The sequence below is a fragment of the Ambystoma mexicanum genome, chromosome 4q (assembly GCF_040938575.1).
Source record: "Ambystoma mexicanum isolate Mex_15411 chromosome 4q, UKY_AmexF1_1, whole genome shotgun sequence".
Classification (NCBI taxonomy): domain Eukaryota; kingdom Metazoa; phylum Chordata; class Amphibia; order Caudata; family Ambystomatidae; genus Ambystoma; species Ambystoma mexicanum.
This window is the reverse complement of record NC_090928.1, coordinates 435512061-435533328: the sequence shown is the minus strand read 5'-3', so window position 1 is coordinate 435533328 and position 21268 is coordinate 435512061. Positions and strand designations below refer to the sequence as shown.

The 21268-nt window shown below is 37.8% G+C and overlaps 7 non-coding genes across 7 annotated transcripts; all 7 read right to left on the bottom strand.

Moving 5' to 3' along the window:
* Positions 1-2114: 2114 nt before the first annotated feature.
* On the bottom strand, positions 2115-2186 carry TRNAC-GCA (transfer RNA cysteine (anticodon GCA)). Its single transcript has one exon. It is a non-coding gene; the product is annotated as a tRNA-Cys (tRNA).
* Positions 2187-3942: 1756 nt separating this feature from the next.
* On the bottom strand, positions 3943-4014 carry TRNAC-GCA (transfer RNA cysteine (anticodon GCA)). The gene has a single exon. It is a non-coding gene; the product is annotated as a tRNA-Cys (tRNA).
* Positions 4015-7740: 3726 nt separating this feature from the next.
* On the bottom strand, positions 7741-7812 carry TRNAC-GCA (transfer RNA cysteine (anticodon GCA)). Its single transcript has one exon. It is a non-coding gene; the product is annotated as a tRNA-Cys (tRNA).
* Positions 7813-10591: 2779 nt separating this feature from the next.
* TRNAC-ACA (transfer RNA cysteine (anticodon ACA)) lies at positions 10592-10663 on the bottom strand. Its single transcript has one exon. It is a non-coding gene; the product is annotated as a tRNA-Cys (tRNA).
* A 4483-nt stretch (positions 10664-15146) lies between these two features.
* On the bottom strand, positions 15147-15218 carry TRNAR-GCG (transfer RNA arginine (anticodon GCG)). The gene has a single exon. It is a non-coding gene; the product is annotated as a tRNA-Arg (tRNA).
* An 879-nt stretch (positions 15219-16097) lies between these two features.
* TRNAC-GCA (transfer RNA cysteine (anticodon GCA)) lies at positions 16098-16169 on the bottom strand. The gene has a single exon. It is a non-coding gene; the product is annotated as a tRNA-Cys (tRNA).
* Positions 16170-18004: 1835 nt separating this feature from the next.
* Positions 18005-18076, bottom strand: TRNAC-ACA (transfer RNA cysteine (anticodon ACA)). The gene has a single exon. It is a non-coding gene; the product is annotated as a tRNA-Cys (tRNA).
* Between the last annotated feature and the right edge of the window lie 3192 nt (positions 18077-21268).

The window sequence follows — 21268 nt, the reverse complement described above, 5'->3', positions numbered from 1 at the left end:
TGAATGTAAAACACAGCGTGTATCATATGAAGAAATCCTAAACAGTTTAATGGTGTTTACCCTATGTTTCAGGTGATGATCAGGAGTATTTCAAATGTAGAAATGTGTTGCTCATTACATAAAATGCTAAGATTGTAAATGTTTTCTTCAATTTATTTATTAAAAAAATATTTCTACAGGTAAAACAGTTGAACAAGGGGGCACCCAGATTTGAACTAGGGACCTCTTGATCTGCAGTCAAATGCTCTATCACTGAGCTAAACCCCCAGTTCTGAAATGTTCACTTTTATTAATTCAGTAATATGTACAAAGTGCAAGCAAAATGCAATCACCATCAAAGCAATGCATTTTCAGCCACCAAACCCTCCTTATAAGTAATGGGGTGCGAAGGATGTCCTTTATCTGCCTTGGTAAAATACAGTGAGGTTTCCATTGCAAGAATTCATACATTTTGTATCACATGTAGATCTTGGAACATGGAAAACACATCTTTTGTCAAATGCACAAATTCTGCAAAATGTAACTGCTTCTCTACTGCAGTTTGTTGATTTTGTGCTAAGAGCATAGTTAAACCCAATTGTTCATTGTTTTTTTTATATGAAATGATGATATATCCTATTGTTTCTTACAGTGCATTGGGTTGAAAAACATTTTAACAGGATCTATTGAAGAGGGTATATGGTTAAGAAACAGGGACTTCTTGAAAAGCACTCCTACGCTCTACCACTGACATAAACCCTTGAATGCTGAAAACTGCCCTTTTTGAAAAAGGTGATAGAGTGGGTGACTGTATGGAACTTGTACAACTAATGACGTCAATGCACTTCTGGTCAGCTGTACAAATTAATACATTTCATTAAGGGCATGTTATTGGTTTGCAGCACAGTTTTATAACATTCATATGAGCTTCCAATGGACTATTTCAAACTGATAATATCACCAGTAGAACTTCGGTGAATGTAAAACACAGCTTGTATCATATGAAGAAATCCTAAACAGTTTCATGGTGTTTACCCTATGTTTCAGGAGATGATCAGGAGTATTTCTAATGTAGAAATGTGTTGCTCATTACATATAATGCTAAGATTGTAAATGTTTTCTTCAATTTATTTAATTAAAAACATATTTCTACAGGTAAAACAGTTGGACAAGGGGGCACCCAGATTTGAACTAGTGACCTTTTGATCTGCAGTTAAATGCTCTACTGTGGAGCTATACCCCCATTTCTGAAATGTTCACCTTTATTTATTCAGTAATATGTACAAAGTGGAAGCAACGTGCAATCGCCATCAAAGCAAAGCATTTTCAGCCACCAAACCCTCCTTATAAGTATATGGGGTGCGAAGGATGTCCTTTATGTGCCTTGGTAAAAAAGAAGTGAGGTTTCCATTGCAAGAATTCATACATTTCGTATCACATGTAGATCTTGGAACATGGAAAAAAAATCTTTTGTCAAATGCACAAATTCTGCAAAATGCAACTGCTTCTCTACTGCAGTTTGTTGATTTTGTGCTAAGAGCATAGTTAAACCCAATTGTTCATTCTTTTGTATATGAAATGATGATATATCTTATTGTTTCTATTGTTTCTTACAGTGCATTGGGTTGAAAAACATTTTAACAGGATCTATTGAAGAGGGTATATGGTTATTAAACAGGGACTTCTTGAACTGCATTCCTACGCTCTACCACTGAGTTAAACCCTTGAATGCTGAAAACTGCGCTTTTTTAAAAAGGTGATAGAGTGGGTCACTGTGTGGAACTTGTAGAACTAATGACATCAGTGCACTTCTGGTCAGCTGTATAAATTAATACATTTCATTAAGGGCATATTATTGGTTTCCACCACAGTTTTATAACATTCATATGAGCTTCCAATGGACTATTTCAAACTGATAATATCACCAGTAGAACTTGGGTGAATGTAAAACACAGCTTGTATCATATGAAGAAATCCTAAACAGTTTCATGGTGTTTACCCTATGTTTCAGGAGATGATCGGGAGTATTTCAAATGTAGAAATGTGTTGCTCATTACATAAAATGCTAAGATTGTAAATGTTTTCTTCAATTTATTTAATTAAAAAAATATTTCTACAGGTAAAACAGTTGAACAAGGGGTCACCCAGATTTGAACTAGGGACCTCTTGATCTGCAGTCAAACGCTCTACCACTGAGCTATACCCCCAGTTCTGAAAAATTCCACTTTATTAATTCACTAATATGTACAAAGTGCAAGCAACATGCAATCACCATCAAAGCAATGCATTTTCAGCCACCAAACCCTCCTTATAAGTATATGAGGTGCAAAGGATGTCCTTTATCTGCCTTGGTAAAATACAGTGAGGTTTTCATTGCAAGAATTCATACATTTCGTATCACATGTAGATCTTGGAACATGGAAAACAAATCTTTTGCCAAATGCACAAAGTCTGCAAAATGTAACTGCTTCTCTACTGCAGTTTGTTGATTTTGTGCTAAGAGCATAGTTAAACCCAATGTTCATTGTTTTGTATATGAAATGATGATATATCCTATTGTTTCTTACAGTGCATTGGGTTGAAAAACATTTTAACAGGATCTATTGAAGAGGGTATATGGTTATGAAACAGGGACTTTTTTTAAATAGGTGATAGACTGGGTGACTTTATGGAACTTGTAGAACTAATGACATCAGTGCACTTCTGGTCAGCTGTACAAATTAATACATTTCATTAAGGGCATATTATTGGTTTCCACCACAGTTTTATAACATTCATATGAGCTTCCAATGGACTATTTCAAACTGATAATATCACCAGTAGAACTTGGGTGAATGTAAAACAAAGCTTTTATCATATGAAGAAATTGGAAACAGCTTAATGGTGTTTACCCTATGTTTCGGTGATGATCAGGAGTATTTCAAATGTAGAAATGTGTTGCTCATTACATAAAATGCTAAGATTGTAAGTGTTTACTTAATTAAAAAAATATGTCTACAGGTAAAACAGTTGAACAAGGAGGCACCCAGATTTGAACTAGGGACCTCTTGATCTACAGTCAAATGCTCTACGACTGAGCTATACCCCCAGATCTGAAAAGTTCTCTTTTATTAATTCAGTAATATGTACAAAGTGCAAGCAACATGCAATCACCATCAAAGCAATGCATTTTCAGCCACCAAACCCTCCTTATAAGTATAAGGGGTACAAAAGATGTCCTTTATCTGCCTTGGTAAAATACAGTGAGGTTTCCATTGCAAGAATTCATACATTTCGTATCACATGTAGATCTTGGAACATGGAAAAAAAATCTACGTCAAATGCACAAATTCTGCAAAATGTAACTGCTTCTCTTCTGTAGTTTGTTGATTTTGTGCTAAGAGCATAGTTAAACCCAATTGTTCATTGTTTTGTATATGAAATGATGATATATCTTATTGTTTCTTACAGTGCATTGGGTTGAAAAACATTTTAACAGGATCTATTGAAGAGGGTATATGGTTATGAAACAGGGACTTCTTGAACTGCATTCCTACGCTCTACCACTGAGTTAAACCCTTGAATGCTGAAAACTGCCCTTTTTTAAATAGGTGGTAGAGTGGGTGACTGTATGGAACTTGTAGAACTAATGAAATCAGTGCACTTCTGGTCAGCTGTACAAATTAATACATTTCATTAAGGGCATATTATTGGTTTCCACCAGTTTTATAACATTCATATGAGCTTCCAATGGACTATTTCTAACTAATAATATCACCAGTAGAACTTGGGTGAATGTAAAACACAGCTTGTATCATATGAAGAAATCCTAAACAGTTTCATGGTGTTTACCCTATATTTCAGGAGATGATCAGGAGTATTTCAAATGTAGAAATGTGTTGCTCATTACATAAAATGCTAAGATTGTAAATGTTTTATTCAATTTATTTAAAAAAATATTTCTACAGGTAAAACAGCTGAACAAGGGGGCACCCAGATTTGAACTAGGGACCTCTTGATCTGCAGTCAAATGCTCTACCACTGAGCGATACCCCCAGTTCTGAAAAGTTCACCTTTATTAATTCAGTAATATGTACAAAGTGCAAGCATCATGCAATCACCATCAAAGCAATGTATTTCCAGCCACCAAACCCTCCTTATAAGTATATGGGGTGAGAAGGATTTCCTTTATCTGACTTGGTAAAATACAGTGAGGTTTCCATTGCAAGAATTCATACATTTCGTATCACATGTAGATCTTGGACCATGGAAAAAAAACTTTTGTCAAATGCACACATTCTGCAAAACGTAACTGTTTCTCTACTGCATTTTGTTGATTTTGTGCTAAGAGCATAGTTAAACCCAATTGTTCATTGTTTTGTGTATGAAATGATGATATATCTTATTGTTTCTTACAGTGCATTGGGTTAAAACATACATTTTAACAGGATCTATTGAAGAGGGTATATGGTTATGAAACATGAACCTCTTGAAAAGCCCTCCTACGCTCTACCACTGACATAAACCCTTGAATGCTGAAAACTGCCCTTTTTTAAAAAGGTGATAGAGTGGGTGACTGTATGGAACTTGTAGAACTAATGACATCAGTGCACTTCTGGTCAGCTGTACAAATGAATACATTTCATTAAGGGCATATTATTGGTTTCCACCACAGTTTTATAACATTCATATGAGCTTCCAATGGACTATTTCAAACTGATAATATCACCAGTAGAACTTGGGTGAATGTAAAACACAGCTTGTATCATATGAAGGAATCCTAAACAGTTTCATGGTGTTTACCCTATGTTTCAGGAGATGATCAGGAGTATTTCTAATGTAGAAATGTGTTGCTCATTACATAAAATGCTAAGATTGTAAATGTTTTCTTCAATTAAAAACATATTTCTACAGGTAAAACAGTTGAACAAGGGGGCACCCAGATTTGAACTAGGGACCTCTTGATCTGCAGTGAAATGCTCTACCACTGAGCTAGACCCCCATTTCTGAAAAGTTCTCCTTTATTAATTCAGTAATATTTACAAAGTGCAAGCGACATGCAATCACCATCAAAACAATGCATTTTCAGCCACCAAACCCTCCTTATAAGTATAAGTGGTACAAAAGATGTCCTTTATCTGCCTTGGTAAAATACAGTGAGGTTTCCATTGCAAGAATTCATACATTTCGTATCACATGTAGATCTTGGAACATGGAAAAAAAATCTTTTGTCAAATGCACACATTCTGCAAAATGTAACTGCTTCTCTACTGCAGTTTGTTGATTTTGTGCTAAGAGCATAGTTAAACCCAATTGTTCATTCTTTTGTATATGAAATGATTATATATCTTATTGTTTCTTACCATGCATTGGGTTGAAAAACATTTTAACAGGATCTATTGAAGAGGGTATATGGTTATGAAAGGGGGCCTTCTTGAACTGCATTCCTACGCTCTACCACTGAGTTAAACCCTTGAATGCTGAAAACTGCCCTTTTTTAAAAAGGTGATAGAGTGGGTGACTGTATGGAACTTGTAGAACTAATGACATCAGTGCACTTCTGGTCAGCTGTACAAATTAATACATTTTATTAAGGGCATATTATTGGTTTCCACCACAGTTTTATAACATTCATATGAGCTTCCAATGGACTATTTCAAACTGATAATATCACCAGTAGAACTTGGGTGAATGTAAAACACAGCTTGTATCATACCAAGAAATCCGAAACAGTTTCATGGTGTTTACCCTATGTTTCAGGAGATGATCAGGAGTATTTCAAATGTAGAAATGTGTTGCTCATTACATACAATGCTATGATTGTAAATGTTTACTTCAATTTATTTAATTAAAAACATATTTCTACAGGTAAAACAGTTGGACAAGGGGGCACCCAGATTTGAACTAGGGACCTTTTGATCTGCAGTGAAATGCTCTACCCCTGAGCTATACCCACATTTCAGAAATGTTCACCTTTATTTATTCAGTAATATGTACAAAGTGCAAGCAACATGCAATCACCATCAAAGCAATGCATTTTCAGCCATCAAACCCTCCTTATAAGTATAAGGGGTACAAAAGATGTCCTTTATCTGCCTTGGTAAAATACAGTGAGGTTTCCATTGCAAGAATTCATACATTTCGTATCACATGTAGATCTTGGAACATGGAAAAAAAATGTTTTGTCAAATGCACAAATTCTGCAAAATGTAACTGCTTCTCTACTGCAGTTTGTTGATTTTGTGCTAAGAGGATAGTTAAACCCAATTGTTCATTGTTTTGTATATGAAATGATGATATATCTTATTGTTTCTTACAGTGCATTCGGTTAAAAAATACATTTTAACAGGATCTATTGAAGAGGGTATATGGTTATGAAACAGGAACTTCTTGAAAAGCCCTCCTACACTCTACCACTGACATAAATCTTGAATGCTGAAAACTGCCCTTTTTTAAAAAGGTGATAGAGTGGGTGACTATATGGAACTTGTAGAACTAATGACATCAGTGCACTTCTGGTCAGCTGTACAAATTAATACCAACTGTTAACCAAATTAACTATTGGTTTCCACCACAGTTTTATCACATTCATATGAGCTTCCAATGGACTATTTCAAACTAATCATATCACCAGTAGAACTTGGGTGAATGTAAAACACAGCTTGTATCATATGAAGAAATCCTAAACAGTTTAATGGTGTTTACCCTATGTTTCAGGTGATGATCAGGAGTATTTCAAATGTAGAAATGTGTTGCTCATTACATAAAATGCTAAGATTGTAAGTGTTTACTTAATTAAAAAAATATGTCTACAGGTAAAACAGTTGAACAAGGAGGCACCCAGATTTGAACTAGGGACCTCTTGATCTACAGTCAAATGCTCTACGACTGAGCTATACTCCCAGATCTGAAACGTTCACTTTTATTAATTCAGTAATATGTACAAAGTGCAAGCAACATGCAATCACCATCAAAGCAATGCATTTTTAGCCACCAAACCCTCCTTATAAGTATAAGGGGTACAAAAGATGTCCTTTATCTGCCTTGGTAAAATACAGTGAGGTTTCCATTGCAAGAATTCATACATTTCGTATCACATATAGATCTTGGAACATGGAAAAAAAACTTTTGTCAAATGCACACATTCTGCAAAACGTAACTGTTTCTCTACTGCATTTTGTTGATTTTGTGCTAAGAGCATAGTTAAACCCAATTGTTCATTGTTTTGTATAAGAAATGATGATATATCTTATTGTTTCTTACAGTGCATTGGGTTAAAACATACATTTTAACAGGATCTATTGAAGAGGGTATATGGTTATGAAACATGAACCTCTTGAAAAGCCCTCCTACGCTCTACCACTGACATAAACCCTTGAATGCTGAAAACTGCCCTTTTTTAAAAAGGTGATAGAGTGGGTGACTGTATGGAACTTGTAGAACTAATGACATCAGTGCACTTCTGGTCAGCTGTACAAATTAATACATTTCATTAAGGGCATATTATTGGTTTCCACCACAGTTTTATAACATTCATATGAGCTTCCAATGGACTATTTCAAACTAATAATATCACCAGTAGAACTTGGGTGAATGTAAAACACAGCTTGTATCATATGAAGAAATCCTAAACAGTTTCATGGTGTTTACCCTATATTTCAGGAGATGATCAGGAGTATTTCAAATGTAGAAATGTGTTGCTCATTACATAAAATGCTAAGATTGTAAATGTTTTATTCAATTTATTTAAAAAAATATTTCTACAGGTAAAACAGCTGAACAAGGGGGCACCCAGATTTGAACTAGGGACCTCTTGATTTGCAGTCAAATGCTCTACCACTGAGCGATACCCCCAGTTCTGAAAAGTTCACCTTTATTAATTCTGTAATATGTACAAAGTGCAAGCATCATGCAATCACCATCAAAGCAATGCATTTCCAGCCACCAAACCCTCCTTATAAGTATATGGGGTGCGAAGGATTTCCTTTATCTGACTTGGTAAAATACAGTGAGGTTTCCATTGCAAGAATTCATACATTTCGTATCACATGTAGATCTTGGAACATGGAAAAAAAACTTTTGTCAAATGCACACATTCTGCAAAACGTAACTGTTTCTCTACTGCATTTTGTTGATTTTGTGCTAAGAGCATAGTTAAACCCAATTGTTCATTGTTTTGTATATGAAATGATGATATATCTTATTGTTTCTTACAGTGCATTGGGTTGAAAAACATTTTAACAGGATCTATTGAAGAGGGTATATGGTTATGAAACAGGGACTTCTTGAACTGCATTCCTACGCTCTACCACTGAGTTAAACCCTTGAATGCTGAAAACTGCCCTTTTTTAAATAGGTGGTAGAGTGGGTGACTGTATGGAACTTGTAGAACTAATGAAATCAGTGCACTTCTGGTCAGCTGTACAAATTAATACATTTCATTAAGGGCATATTATTGGTTTCCACCACAGTTTTATAACATTCATATGAGCTTCCAATGGACTATTTCAAACTAATAATATCACCAGTAGAAATTGGGTGAATGTAAAACACAGCTTGTATCATATGAAGAAATCCTAAACACTTTCATGGTGTTTACCCTATATTTCAGGAGATGATCAGGAGTATTTCAAATGTAGAAATGTGTTGCTCATTACATAAAATGCTAAGATTGTAAATGTTTTATTCAATTTATTTAAAAAAATATTTCTACAGGTAAAACAGCTGAACAAGGGGGCACCCAGATTTGAACTAGGGACCTCTTTATCTGCAGTCAAATGCTCTACCACTGAGCGATAACCCCAGTTCTGAAAGGTTCACCTTTATTAATTCAGTAATATGTACAAAGTGCAAGCAACATGCAATCACCATCAAAGCAATGCATTTCCAGCCACCAAACCCTCCTTATAAGTATATGGGGTGTGAAGGATGTCCTTTATCTGACTTGGTAAAATACAGTGAGGTTTCCATTGCAAGAATTTATACATTTCGTATCACATGTAGATCTTGGAACATGGAAGAAAAACTTTTGTCAAATGCACACATTCTGCAAAACGTAACTGTTTCTCTACTGCATTTTGTTGATTTTGTGCTAAGAGCATAGTTAAACCCAATTGTTCATTGTTTTGTATATGAAATGATGATATATCTTATTGTTTCTTACAGTGCATTGGGTTAAAACATACATTTTAACAGGATCTATTGAAGAGGGTATATGGTTATGAAACATGAACCTCTTGAAAAGCCCTCCTACGCTCTACCACTGACATAAACCCTTGAATGCTGAAAACTGCCCTTTTTTAAAAAGGTGATAGAGTGGGTGACTGTATGGAACTTGTAGAACTAATGACATCAGTGCACCTCTGGTCAGCCGTACAAATTAATACATTTCATTAAGGGCATATTATTGGTTTCCACCACAGTTTTATAACATTCATATGAGCTTCCATTGGACTATTTCAAACTGATAATATCACCAGTAGAACTTGGGTGAATGTAAAACACAGCTTGTATCATATGAAGAAATCCTAAACAGTTTCATGGTGTTTACCCTATGTTTCAGGAGATGATCAGGAGTATTTCTAATGTAGAAATGTGTTGCTCATTATATAAAATGCTAAGATTGTAAATGTTTTCTTCAATTAAAAACATATTTCTACAGGTAAAACAGTTGAACAAGGGGGCACCCAGTTTTGAACTAGGGAACTCTTGATCTGCAGTGAAATGCAATACCACTGAGCTATACCCCAGTTCTGAAAAGTTTGCCTTTATTAATTCAGTAATATGTACAAAGTACAAGCAACATGCAATCACCATCAAAGCAATGCATTTTCAGCCACAAAACCCTCCTTATAAGTGTATGGGGTGCGAAGGATGTCCTTTATCTGCCTTGTTAAAATACAGTGAGGTTTCCATTGCAAGACTTCATACATTTCTTATCAAATGTAGATCTTGGAACATGGAAAAAAAAACATCTTTTGTCAAATGCACAAATTCTGCAAAATGTAACTGCTTCTCTACTGCAGTTTGTTGATTTTGTGCTAAGAGCATAGTTAAACCCAATTGTTCATTGTTTTTTATATGAAATGATGATATATCCTATTGTTTCTTACAGTGCATTGGGTTGAAAAACATTTTAACAGGATCTATTGAAGAGGGTATATGGTTATGAAACAGGGACTTCATGTAAAGCACTCCTACGCTCTACCACTGACATAAACCCTTGAATGCTGAAAACTGCCCTTTTTGAAAAAGGTGATAGAGTGGGTGACTCTATGGAACTTGTAGAACTAATGACATCAGTGCACTTCTGGTCAGCTGTACAAATTAATACATTTCATTAAGGGCATGTTATTGGTTTGCACCACAGTTTTATAACATTCATATGAGCTTCCAATGGACTATTTCAAACTGATAATATCACCAGTAAAAAATGGGTGAATGTAAAACACAGCTTGTATCATATGAAGAAATCCTAAACAGTTTCATGGTGTTTACCCTATGTTTCAGGAGATGATCAGGAGTATTTCTAATGTAGAAATGTGTTGCTCATTACATAAAATGCTAAGATTGCAAATGTTTTCTTCAATTTATTTAATTATAACAATATTTCTACAGGTAAAACAGTTGAAAAAGTGGGCACCCAGATTTGAACTAGGAACCTCTTGATCTGTAGTCAAATGCTCTACCACTGAGCTATACCCAAGTTCTGCAAAGTTCACCTTTATTAGTTCAGTAATATGTACAAAGTGCAAGCAACATGCAATCACCATCAAAGCAATGCATTTTCAGCCACCAAACCCTCCTTATAAGTATATGGGGTGCGAAGGATGTCCTTTATCTGCCTTGGTAAAATACAGTGAGGTTTCCATTGCAAGAATTCATACATTTCGTATCACATGTAGATCTTGGAACATGGAAAAAAAATCTTTTGTCAAATGCACAAATTCTGCAAAATGTAACTGCTTCTCTACTGCAGTTTGTTGATTTTGTGCTAAGAGCATAGTTAAACCCAATTGTTCATTGTTTTGTATATGAAATGATGATATATCCTATTGTTTCTTACAGTGCATTGAGTTGAAAAACATTTTAACAGGATCTATTGACGAGGGTATATAGTTATGAAACAGGGACTTCTTGAACTGCACTCCTACGCTCTACCACTGAGTTAAACCCTTGAATGCTGAAAACTGCCCTTTTTTAAAAAAGTGATAGAGTGGGTGACTGTATGGAACTTGTAGAACTAATGACATCAGTGCACTTCTGGTCAGCTGTACAAATTAATACATTTCATTAAGGGCATATTATTGGTTTCCACCACAGTTTTATAACATTCATATGAGCTTCCAATGGACTATTTCAAACTGATAATATCACCAGTAGAACTTGGGTGAATGTAAAACACAGCTTGTATCATATGAAGAAATCCTAAACAGTTTCATGGTGTTTACCCTATGTTTCAGGAGATAATCAGGAGTATTTCTAATGTAGAAATGTGTTGCTCATTACATAAAATGCTAAGATTGTAAATGTTTTCTTCAATTTATTTAATTAGAAAAATATTTCTACAGGTAAAACAGTTGAACAAGGGGGCACCCAGTTTTGAACTAGGGACCTCTTGTTCTGCAGTCAAATGCTCTACTACTGAGCTATACCCCCATTTCTGAAAAGTTCACCTTTTCACCTTTATTAATTCAGTAATATGTACAAAGTGCAAGCAACATGCAATCACCATCAAAACAATGCATTTTCAGCCACCAAACCCTCCTTATAAGTATAAGTGGTACAAAAGATGTCCTTTATCTGCCTTGGTAAAATGCAGTGAGGTTTCCATTGCAAGAATTCATACATTTCGTATCACATGTAGATCTTGGAACATGGAAAAAAAAATCTTTTGTCAAATGCACAAATTCTGCAAAATGTAACTGCTTCTCTACTGCAGTTTGTTGATTTTGTGCTAAGAGCATAGTTAAGCCCAATTGTTCATTGTGTTGTATATGAAATGATGATATATCCGATTTTTTCTTACAGTGCATTGGGTTGAAAAACATTTTAACAGGATCTATTGAAGAGGGTATATGGTTATGAAACAGGGACTTCTTGAACTACACTCCTACGCTCTACCGCTGACATAAACCCTTGAATGTTGAAAACTGCCCTTTATTAAAAAGGTGATAGAGTGGGTGACTCTATGGAACTTGTAGAACTAATGACATCAGTGCACTTTTGGTCAGCTGTACAAATTAATACATTTCATTAAGGGCATATTATTGGTTTCCACCACAGTTTTATAACATTCATAAGAGCTTACAAAGGACTATTCCAAACTGATCATATCATCAGTAGAACTTGGGTGAATGTAAAACACAGCTTGTATCTTCATGACCATCAATCTGGCTTCAGAGCGGCCAGAAGCACGGAAACTGCTCTTCTGAACATCCGTGAGGACCTGCTCCTGAACCTCGATTCCAACACTCCCTGTGTTCTCATTCTGCTCGACCTCTCCTCTGCCTTTGACACTGTCAACCATGCCATCCTGCTCAACCGTCTCCGTGATAACCTGGGTATCACTGGTCAGGCTCTGGCATGGCTGACCTCTTTCCTTTCCGGACGACCCTCCCAGGTCCAAATGGGCTCCTTCCTCTCTGACATCTTTTTCTCCACCTGTGGTGTCCCCCAGGGATCCAACCTCTCTCCCTGGCTTTTCAACCAGTATCTGGCACTCCTTGCCCACCGCATCGCCGCTCTCTGCCCCCACTTCCAGTGCTATGCGGACGATACCCAGCTCATTTTCAGGCTACCCTCGGCCTCCTCCTCTTCTTCCCTCATCTCCGACTGTCTGTCTGCCATCCAGGAATGGTGTGCCGCCAATGACCTCTGCCTTAACGCCAGTAAGACTGAGATTCTACTCATCGGCACACCCACTCCCTCCTTCCCTGCAGCTCTCTGGCCGGCCTCCCTTGGCCCCCTTCCTGCCCCTACCTGCAAGGCTAAAAACCTCGGGGTCATCTTCGACTCCACACTCTCCTTCTCTCCTCATATATCTGACGTCTCTAAGAAGTCACACTACCAGCTGCACCTCCTCAGAGGTATTCTTCCCTTCCTCTCCTTCCCCCAGAAGCTCACTGTCTCCCGAGCCCTGGTTCTCTCAAGGCTGGACTACTGTAACAGCCTCTATCTTAATCTGCCTGCCTCCACTCTCCGCCCTCTGCAACTTATCCAGAACAGAACTGCGAGACTTGTCCTTGGCCTCAAGCCCAGGGACCGTATCTCTCCAGGACTGAAATCTCTTCACTGGCTCCCAGTGGCTGCGAGGATTAAGTTCAAAACCCTCTGCATTGTCCACAAGGCCTTCTGGGGCCTGGGGCCTAAATACCTTCAACTCTCTCTTCCTAAATATCTTCCTTCACGAGCCCTTCGCTCATCCGTCTCCAACTCCCTCATGGTCAGCCGCTTCTCGAAGCAACGAGCTGGGGGTAGATCTCTCTCCGCAGCAGGGGCCTCCCTCTGGAACAGCCTTCCTGCCTCCCTGAAACTGGAGGAGAACCATCTCCGGTTCCGGAAGCACCTCAAAACCTTCCTCTTCGCTTCTGCCTTCTCTCTCCCTCTCCCCTGCTAAACCTGCTTAACTCCCCTCTGAATTCTGCACTAAACCTGCATCTTGGCCACTCTCAGCGACCTCGGTCCAGGGCCCAGCCACTCTCCACTTGCACTGCCTCCCTGGCTCCCCCTGCACTGTGGGACTGTCACTGTATCCCTACAGCCCCCCTTCCCAGCACTTGCTCTGCACTTACCTCGTACTTGCCACCAGCTGGCCCTTTTATTTATTATTTATTAATTACTATTTTATTACGCTACTTACCGTGTACTGCACTTTCCCCCCCACCTCCTCCCCCTGCACTTTCTCCTTTTCCCCTTACCTCTGCACTTGCGCGATCTGAATGACACCTGGCCTAGTAGGATCGTTTGTCTGTCTTTCCCCTTGTTTCCCTCCCGCCCTGCCTCGTCGCGCCTTGAAACACTTGTGTATAGGCGCGTTACAAATACCATATCATATCATATCATATCATATGAAAAAATCCTAAACAGCTTAATGGTGTTTACCCTATGTTTCAGGAGATGATCAGGAGTATTTCAAATGTAGAAATGTGTTGCTCATTACATAAAATGCTAAGATTGTAAATGTTTTCTTCAATTTATTTAAAAAAATATTTCTACAGGTAAAACAGTTGAACAAGGGGGCACCCAGATTTGAACTAGGGACTTCTTGATCTGCAGTCAAATGGTCTACCACTGAGCTATAGCCCCAGTCCTGAAAAGTTCACCTTTATTAATTCAGTAATATGTACAAAGTGTAAGAAACATGCAATCACCATCAAAGCAATGCATTTTCAGCCACCAAACCCTCCTTATAAGTATATAGGGTGCGAAGGATGTCCTTTATCTGCTTGGTAAAATGCAGTGAGGGTCCATTGCAAGAATTCATACATTTCGTATCACATGTAGATCTTGGAACATGGAAAAAAAATCTTGTGTCAAATGCACAAATTCTGCAAAATGTAACTGCTTCTCTACTGCAGTTTTTTGATTTTGTGCTAAGAGCATAGTTAAACCCAATTGTTCATTGTTTTGTATATGAAATGATGATATATCCTATTGTTTCTTACAGTGCATTGAGTTGAAAAACATTTTAAAAGGATCTATTGACAAGGGTATATGGTTATGAAACAGGGACTTCTTGAACTGCACTCCTACGCTCTACCACTGAGTTAAACCCTTGAATGCTGAAAACTGCCCTTTTTTAAAAAAGTGATAGAGTGGGTGACTGTATGGAACTTGTAGAACTAATGACTTCAGTGCACTTCTGGTCAGCTGTACAAATTAATACATTTCATTAAGGGCATATTATTGGTTTCCACCACAGTTTTATAACATTCATATGAGCTTCCAATGGACTATTTCAAACTGATAATATCACCAGTAGAACTTGGGTGAATGTAAAACACAGCTTGTATAATATGAAGAAATCCTAAACAGTTTCATGGTGTTTACCCTATGTTTCAGGAGATGATCAGGAGTATTTCTAATGTAGAAATGTGTTGCTCATTACATAAAATGCTAAGATTGTAAATGTTTTCTTCAATTTATTTAATTAAAAACATATTTCTACAGGTAAAACAGTTGAACAAAGGGGGCACCCAGATTTGAACTAGGGTCCTCTTGATCCGCAGTCAAATGCTCTACCCCTGAGCTATACACCCATTTCTGAAATGTTCACCTTTATTTCTTCAGTAATATGTACAAAGTGGAAGCAACATGCAATCACCATCAAATCAATGCATTTTCAGCCACCAAACCCTCCTTATAAGTATAAGGGGTACAAAAGATGTCCTTTATCTGCCTTGGTAAAGTACAGTGAGGTTTCCATTGCAAGAATTCATACATTTCGTATCACATGTAGATCTTGGAACATGGAAAAAAAAAACTTTTGTCAAATGCACAAATTCTGCAAAATGTAACTGCTTCTCTACTGCAGTTTGTTGATTTTGTGCTAAGAGCATAGTTAAACCCAATTGTTCATTGTTTTGTATATGAAATGATGATATATCGTATTGTTTCTTACAGTGCATTGGGTTGAAAAACATTTTAACAGGATCTATTGACGAGGGTATATGGTTATGAAACAGGGACTTCTTGAACTGCATTCCTACGCTCTACCTCTGAGTTAAACCCTTGAATGCTGAAAACTGCCCTTTTTTAAAAAGGTGATAGAGTGGGTGACTGTATGGAACTTGTAGAAGTACTGACATCAGTGCACTTCTGGTCAGCTGTACAAATTAATACATTTCATTAAGGGCATATTATTGGTTTCCACCACAGTTTTATAACATTCATATGAGCTTCCAATGGACTATTTCAAACTGATAATATCACCAGTAGAACGTGGGTGAATGTAAAACACAGCTTGTATCATATGAAGAAATCCTAAACAGTTTCATGGTGTTTACCTTATGTTTCAGGAGATGATCAGGAGTATTTCAAATGTAGAAATGTGTTGCTCATTACATAAAATGCTAAGATTGTAAATGTTTTCTTCAATTTATTTAAAAAAATATTTCTACAGGTAAAACAGTTGAACAAGGGGGCACCCAGATTTGAACTAGGGACCTCTTGATCTGCAGTCAAATGGTCTACCACTGAGCTATACCCCCAGTCCTGAAAAGTTCACCTTTATTAATTCAGTAATATGTACAAAGTGTAAGCAACATGGAGTCACCATCAAAGCAATGCATTTTCAGCCACCAAACCCTCCTTATAAGTATATAGGGTGCGAAGGATGTCCTTTATCTGCTTGGTAAAATACAGTGAGGGTCCATTGCAGGAATTCATACATTTCATACCACATGTAGATCTTGGAACATGGAAAAAAAATCTTGTGTCAAATGCACAAATTCTGCAAAATGTAACTGCTTCTCTACTGCAGTTTGTTGATTTTGTGCTAAGAGCATAGTTAAACCCAATTGTTCATTGTTTTGTATATGAAATGATGATATATCCTATTGTTTCTTACAGTGCATTGAGTTGAAAAACATTTTAACAGGATCTATTGACGAGGGTATATGGTTATGAAACAGGGACTTCTTGAACTGCACTCCTACGCTCTACCACTGAGTTAAACCCTTGAATGCTGAAAACTGCCCTTTTTTAAAAAAGTGATAGAGTGGGTGACTGTATGGAACTTGTAGAACTAATCACTTCAGTGCACTTCTGGTCAGCTGTACAAATTAATACATTTCATTAAGGGCATATTATTGGTTTCCACCACAGTTTTATAACATTCATATGAGCTTCCAATGGACTATTTCAAACTGATAATATCACCAGTAGAACTTGGGTGAATGTAAAACACAGCTTGTATAATATGAAGAAATCCTAAACAGCTTAATGGTGTTTACCCTATGTTTCAGGTGATGATCAGGAGTATTTCAAATGTAGAAATGTGTTGCTCATTACATAAAATGCTAAGATTGTAAATGTTTACTTCAATTTATTTAATTAAAAAATATTTCTACAGGTAAAACAGTTGCACAAGTGGGCACCCAGATTTGAACTAGGGACCTTTTGATCTGTAGCGAAATGCTCTACCCCTGAGCTATACCCCCATTTCTGAAATGTTCACTTTTATTTATTCAGTAATATGTACAAAGTGGAAGCAACATGCAATCACCATCAAAGCAAGGCATTTTCAGCCACCAAACCCTCCTTATAAGTATAAGGGGTACAAAAGATGTCCTTTATCTGCCTTGGTAAAATACAGTGATGTTTCCATTGCAAGAATTCATACATTTCGTATCACATGTAAATCTTGGAACATGGAAAAAAACTTTTGTCAAATGCAAAAATTCTGCAAAACGTAACTGTTTCTCTACTGCATTTTGTTGATTTTGTGCCAAGAGCATAGTTAAACCCAATTGTTCATTGTTTTGTATATGAAATTATGATATATCTTATTGTTTCTTACAGTGCATTGGGTTAAAACATACATTTTAACAGGATCTATTGAAGAGGGTATATGGTCATGAAACAGGAACTTCTTGAAAAGCACTCGTACGCTCTACCACTGACATAAACCCTTGAATGCTGAAAACTGCCCTTTTTTAAAAAGGTGATAGAGTGGGTGTCTGTATGGAACTTGTAGAACTAATGACATCAGTGCACTTTTGGTCAGCTGTACAAATTAATACATTTCATTAAGGGCATATTATATTGGTTTCCACCACAGCTTTATAGCATTCATATGAGCTTCCAATGGACTATTTCAAACTGATAATATCACCAGTAGAACGTGGGTGAATGTAAAACACAGCTTGTATCATAGGAAGAAATCCTAAACAGTTTCATGGTGCTTACCCTATGTTTCAGGAGATGATCAGGAGTATTTCAAATGTAGAAATGTGTTGCTCATTACATAAAATGCTAAGATTGTAAATGTTTTCTAAAATTTATTTAATTAAAAAAATATTTCTACAGGTAAAACAGTTGGACAAGGGGGCACCCAAATTTGAACTAGGGACCTCTTGATCTGTAGTCAAATGCTCTACCACTGAGCTATGCCCCCAGTTCTTAAATGTTCACCTTTATTAATTCAGTAATATGTACAAAGTGCAAGCAACATGCAGTCACCATCAATGCAATGCATTTTCAGCCACCAAACCCTCCTTATGAGTATAAGGGGTACAAAAGATGTCCTTTATCTGCCTTGGTAAAATACAGTGAGGTTTCCATTGCAAGAATTCATACATTTCGTATCACATGTAGATCTTGGAACATGGAAAAAAAACTTTTGTCAAATGCACAAATTCTGCAAAATGTAACTGCTTCTCTACTGCAGTTTGTTGATTTTGTGCTAAGAGCATAGTTAAACCCAATTGTTCATTGTTTTGTATATGAAATGATGATATATCCTATTGTTTCTTAAAGTGCATTGGGTTGAAAAACATTTTAACAGGATCTATTGAAGAGGGTATATGGTTATGAAACAGGGACTTCTTGAACTGCACTCCTACGCTCTACCACTGACATAAACCCTTGAATGCTGAAAACTGCCCTTTTTTAAAAAGGTGATAGAGTAGGTGACTGTATGGAACTTGTAGAACTAATGATATCAGTGCACTTCTGGTCAGCTGTACAAATTAATACATTTCATTAAGGGCATATTATTGGTTTCCACCACAGTTTTATAAAATTCATAAGAGCTTCCAATGGACTATTTCAAACTGATCATATCACCAGTAGAACTTGGGTGAATGTAAAACACAGCTTGTATCATATGAAGAAATCCTAAACAGCTTAATGGTGTTTAGCCTATGTTTCAGGAGACGATCAGGAGTATTTCAAATGTAGAAATGTGTTGCTCATTACATAAAATGCTAAGATTGTAAATGTTTTCTTCAATTTATTTCTACAGGTAAAACAGTTGGACAAGGGGGCACCCAGATTTGAACTAAGGACCTCTAGATCTGCAGTCAAATCCTCTACCACTGAGCTATACCCCCCTTTCTGAAACGTTCACCTTTATTTATTCAGTAATATGTACAAAGTGGAAGCACCATGCAATCACCATCAAATCAATGCAATTTCAGCCACCAAACCCTCCTTATAAGAATAAGTGGTAGAAAAGATGTCCTTTATCTGCCTTGGTAAAATACAGTGAGGTTTCCATTGCAAGAATTCATACATTTTGTATCACATGTAGATCTTGGAACATGGAAAAAAAACTTTTGTCAAATGCACAAATTCTGCAAAACGTAACTGCTTCTCTACTGCAGTTTGTTGATTTTGTGCTAAGAGCATAGTTAAACCCAATTGTTCATTGTTTTGTATATGAAATGATGATATATCTTATTGTTTCTTACAGTGCATTGGGTTGAAAAACATTTTAACAGGATCTATTGAAGAGGGTATATGGTTATGAAACAGGGACTTCTTGAACTGCACTCCTACCCTCTACCACTGACATAAACCCTTGAATGCTGAAAACTGCGCAAATTAATACATTTCATTAAGGGCATATTATTGGTTTACACCACAGTTTTATAACATTCATATGAGCTTCCAATGGACTATTTCAAACTGATAATATCACCAGTAGAACTTGGGTGAATGTAATTGTCGGGGGGTTTCTCCCGGGGTCGGCTGGGCCTTCCGCGGACCTCCGGGCTGGGGGCCCCAACTCCTCCCGTGTATCCCAAAAATGAGTATGAGACACACACAAGAAGCAAGGTGTTACTGCTGTTTATTGAATAACGGCAGGGATGGGTCTAGGATCGTACGCGTCCGTCCAGACTCTCGAAATTCGTGGGGATCGCAGGCACCTTTTTGCCTCAGTATGACGCGCTACTTGCGTCACCTGGGAAAGTTAGCAAAAAACCTATCGCCACTCTGGATTTGTCGCTAGAGTGGTAGGGTTAGTATAGCATACGTATAGAGAACGATGTTAGTGGTTAAGGGTCAGTCAGGTGGTATACTTAGGTTGTCCCTTCTATTAGATACTTGAAAATTGTTACACAAAGACCCCTAATGATTGGCTAATGTTAGTGGCGTCAGTGATGAGTGCCCCATGTTCTGATTGGTCGACTCGCGAGCCCCCCAGCCTGGGACCATCGTTGTTCCCTGCTCGCGGTGTACCTGTCATTTGCAACAATATGTAACTATGTGTTTGTGCAGACAATGCGTGGATTTGCTCATATGCCTGAGAGCAGACCATTCCCATCGCTGTAGGTGTCCATTAGGTCATTTCATTGTTGCAGCCTGTGTCTCAAACGTGGGACCCAGGCGACTTCTCCCTCCTGGGCCTGGAACCCTGTCAGGTTTGGCTTGGTCACCTGAGGAGAGACCGTGGTTGAGGCAGAATTCTGCACATTTAAGTTGTACTTTCCACTGTGTGTCTGGCTTAGCTTGCAAGTGCGACCTTGGCGTCGGCTGGTGGCATGCGAGTTGCAACATCGCTCCCTTGGCTGTCAGTTCTCGCTGGACGCGTTCTGCAGGGTCAGCAATTGTACTCTTGCTCCTTCAATGTTCATGGAGGCTCTTGCTTGCGGCCTACTTGGGCCTGGTGCATAGGTGGGGATGTTTAATGCACAGCACTTTAAGTTGCGGTATCACATTGCTTCATAGGAGGGACCATGTCTACGTTGTATTTTCATCACAATGCAAGGGTTAGGAGAAGAGTCTGCAAGCATTTAGATGAGTGCTTTGTGCGTCTTGCGTTTCTGAATTTCGAAAAACCTATGTGAAAAATGATAAAGATGCGCGTCAGTGGGTGAGTCTGTCACCTACGTCATAGCACTGAGTATGTTCTTCATGTAGATAGGTGTGGGGGTGTCCAGTGTGCATGGTTGCACGAGTGTTCTGACAGTTGGCTAGGTCGTCATGGCATCTCTAACTATGTGTTTATTTACTGTTGATGGGTTTAGTCGAGTTCATCCATGCCGCAGGTGTCGGCTTGAGCAGGGCAGGCTGGTGGGCACATCCGTATGTTCCTGTACCAGGGTATTTGGTCGTCTGGTAGATAGGCAAATTCATCTCGTGGCGGGTGTCTGGGTCGCGATCCTCTAGGCCAGGGGCGCGAGGAGATTGGGGGAGTCTTTTCTCCCATTCTCCCACTTCATAAAACACAGCTTGTATCATACGAAGAAATCCGAAACAGCTTAATGGTGTTTACCCTATGTTTCAGGTGACGCTCAGGAGTATTTCAAATGTAGAAATGTGTTGCTCATTACATAAAATGCTAAGATTGTAAATGTTTTCT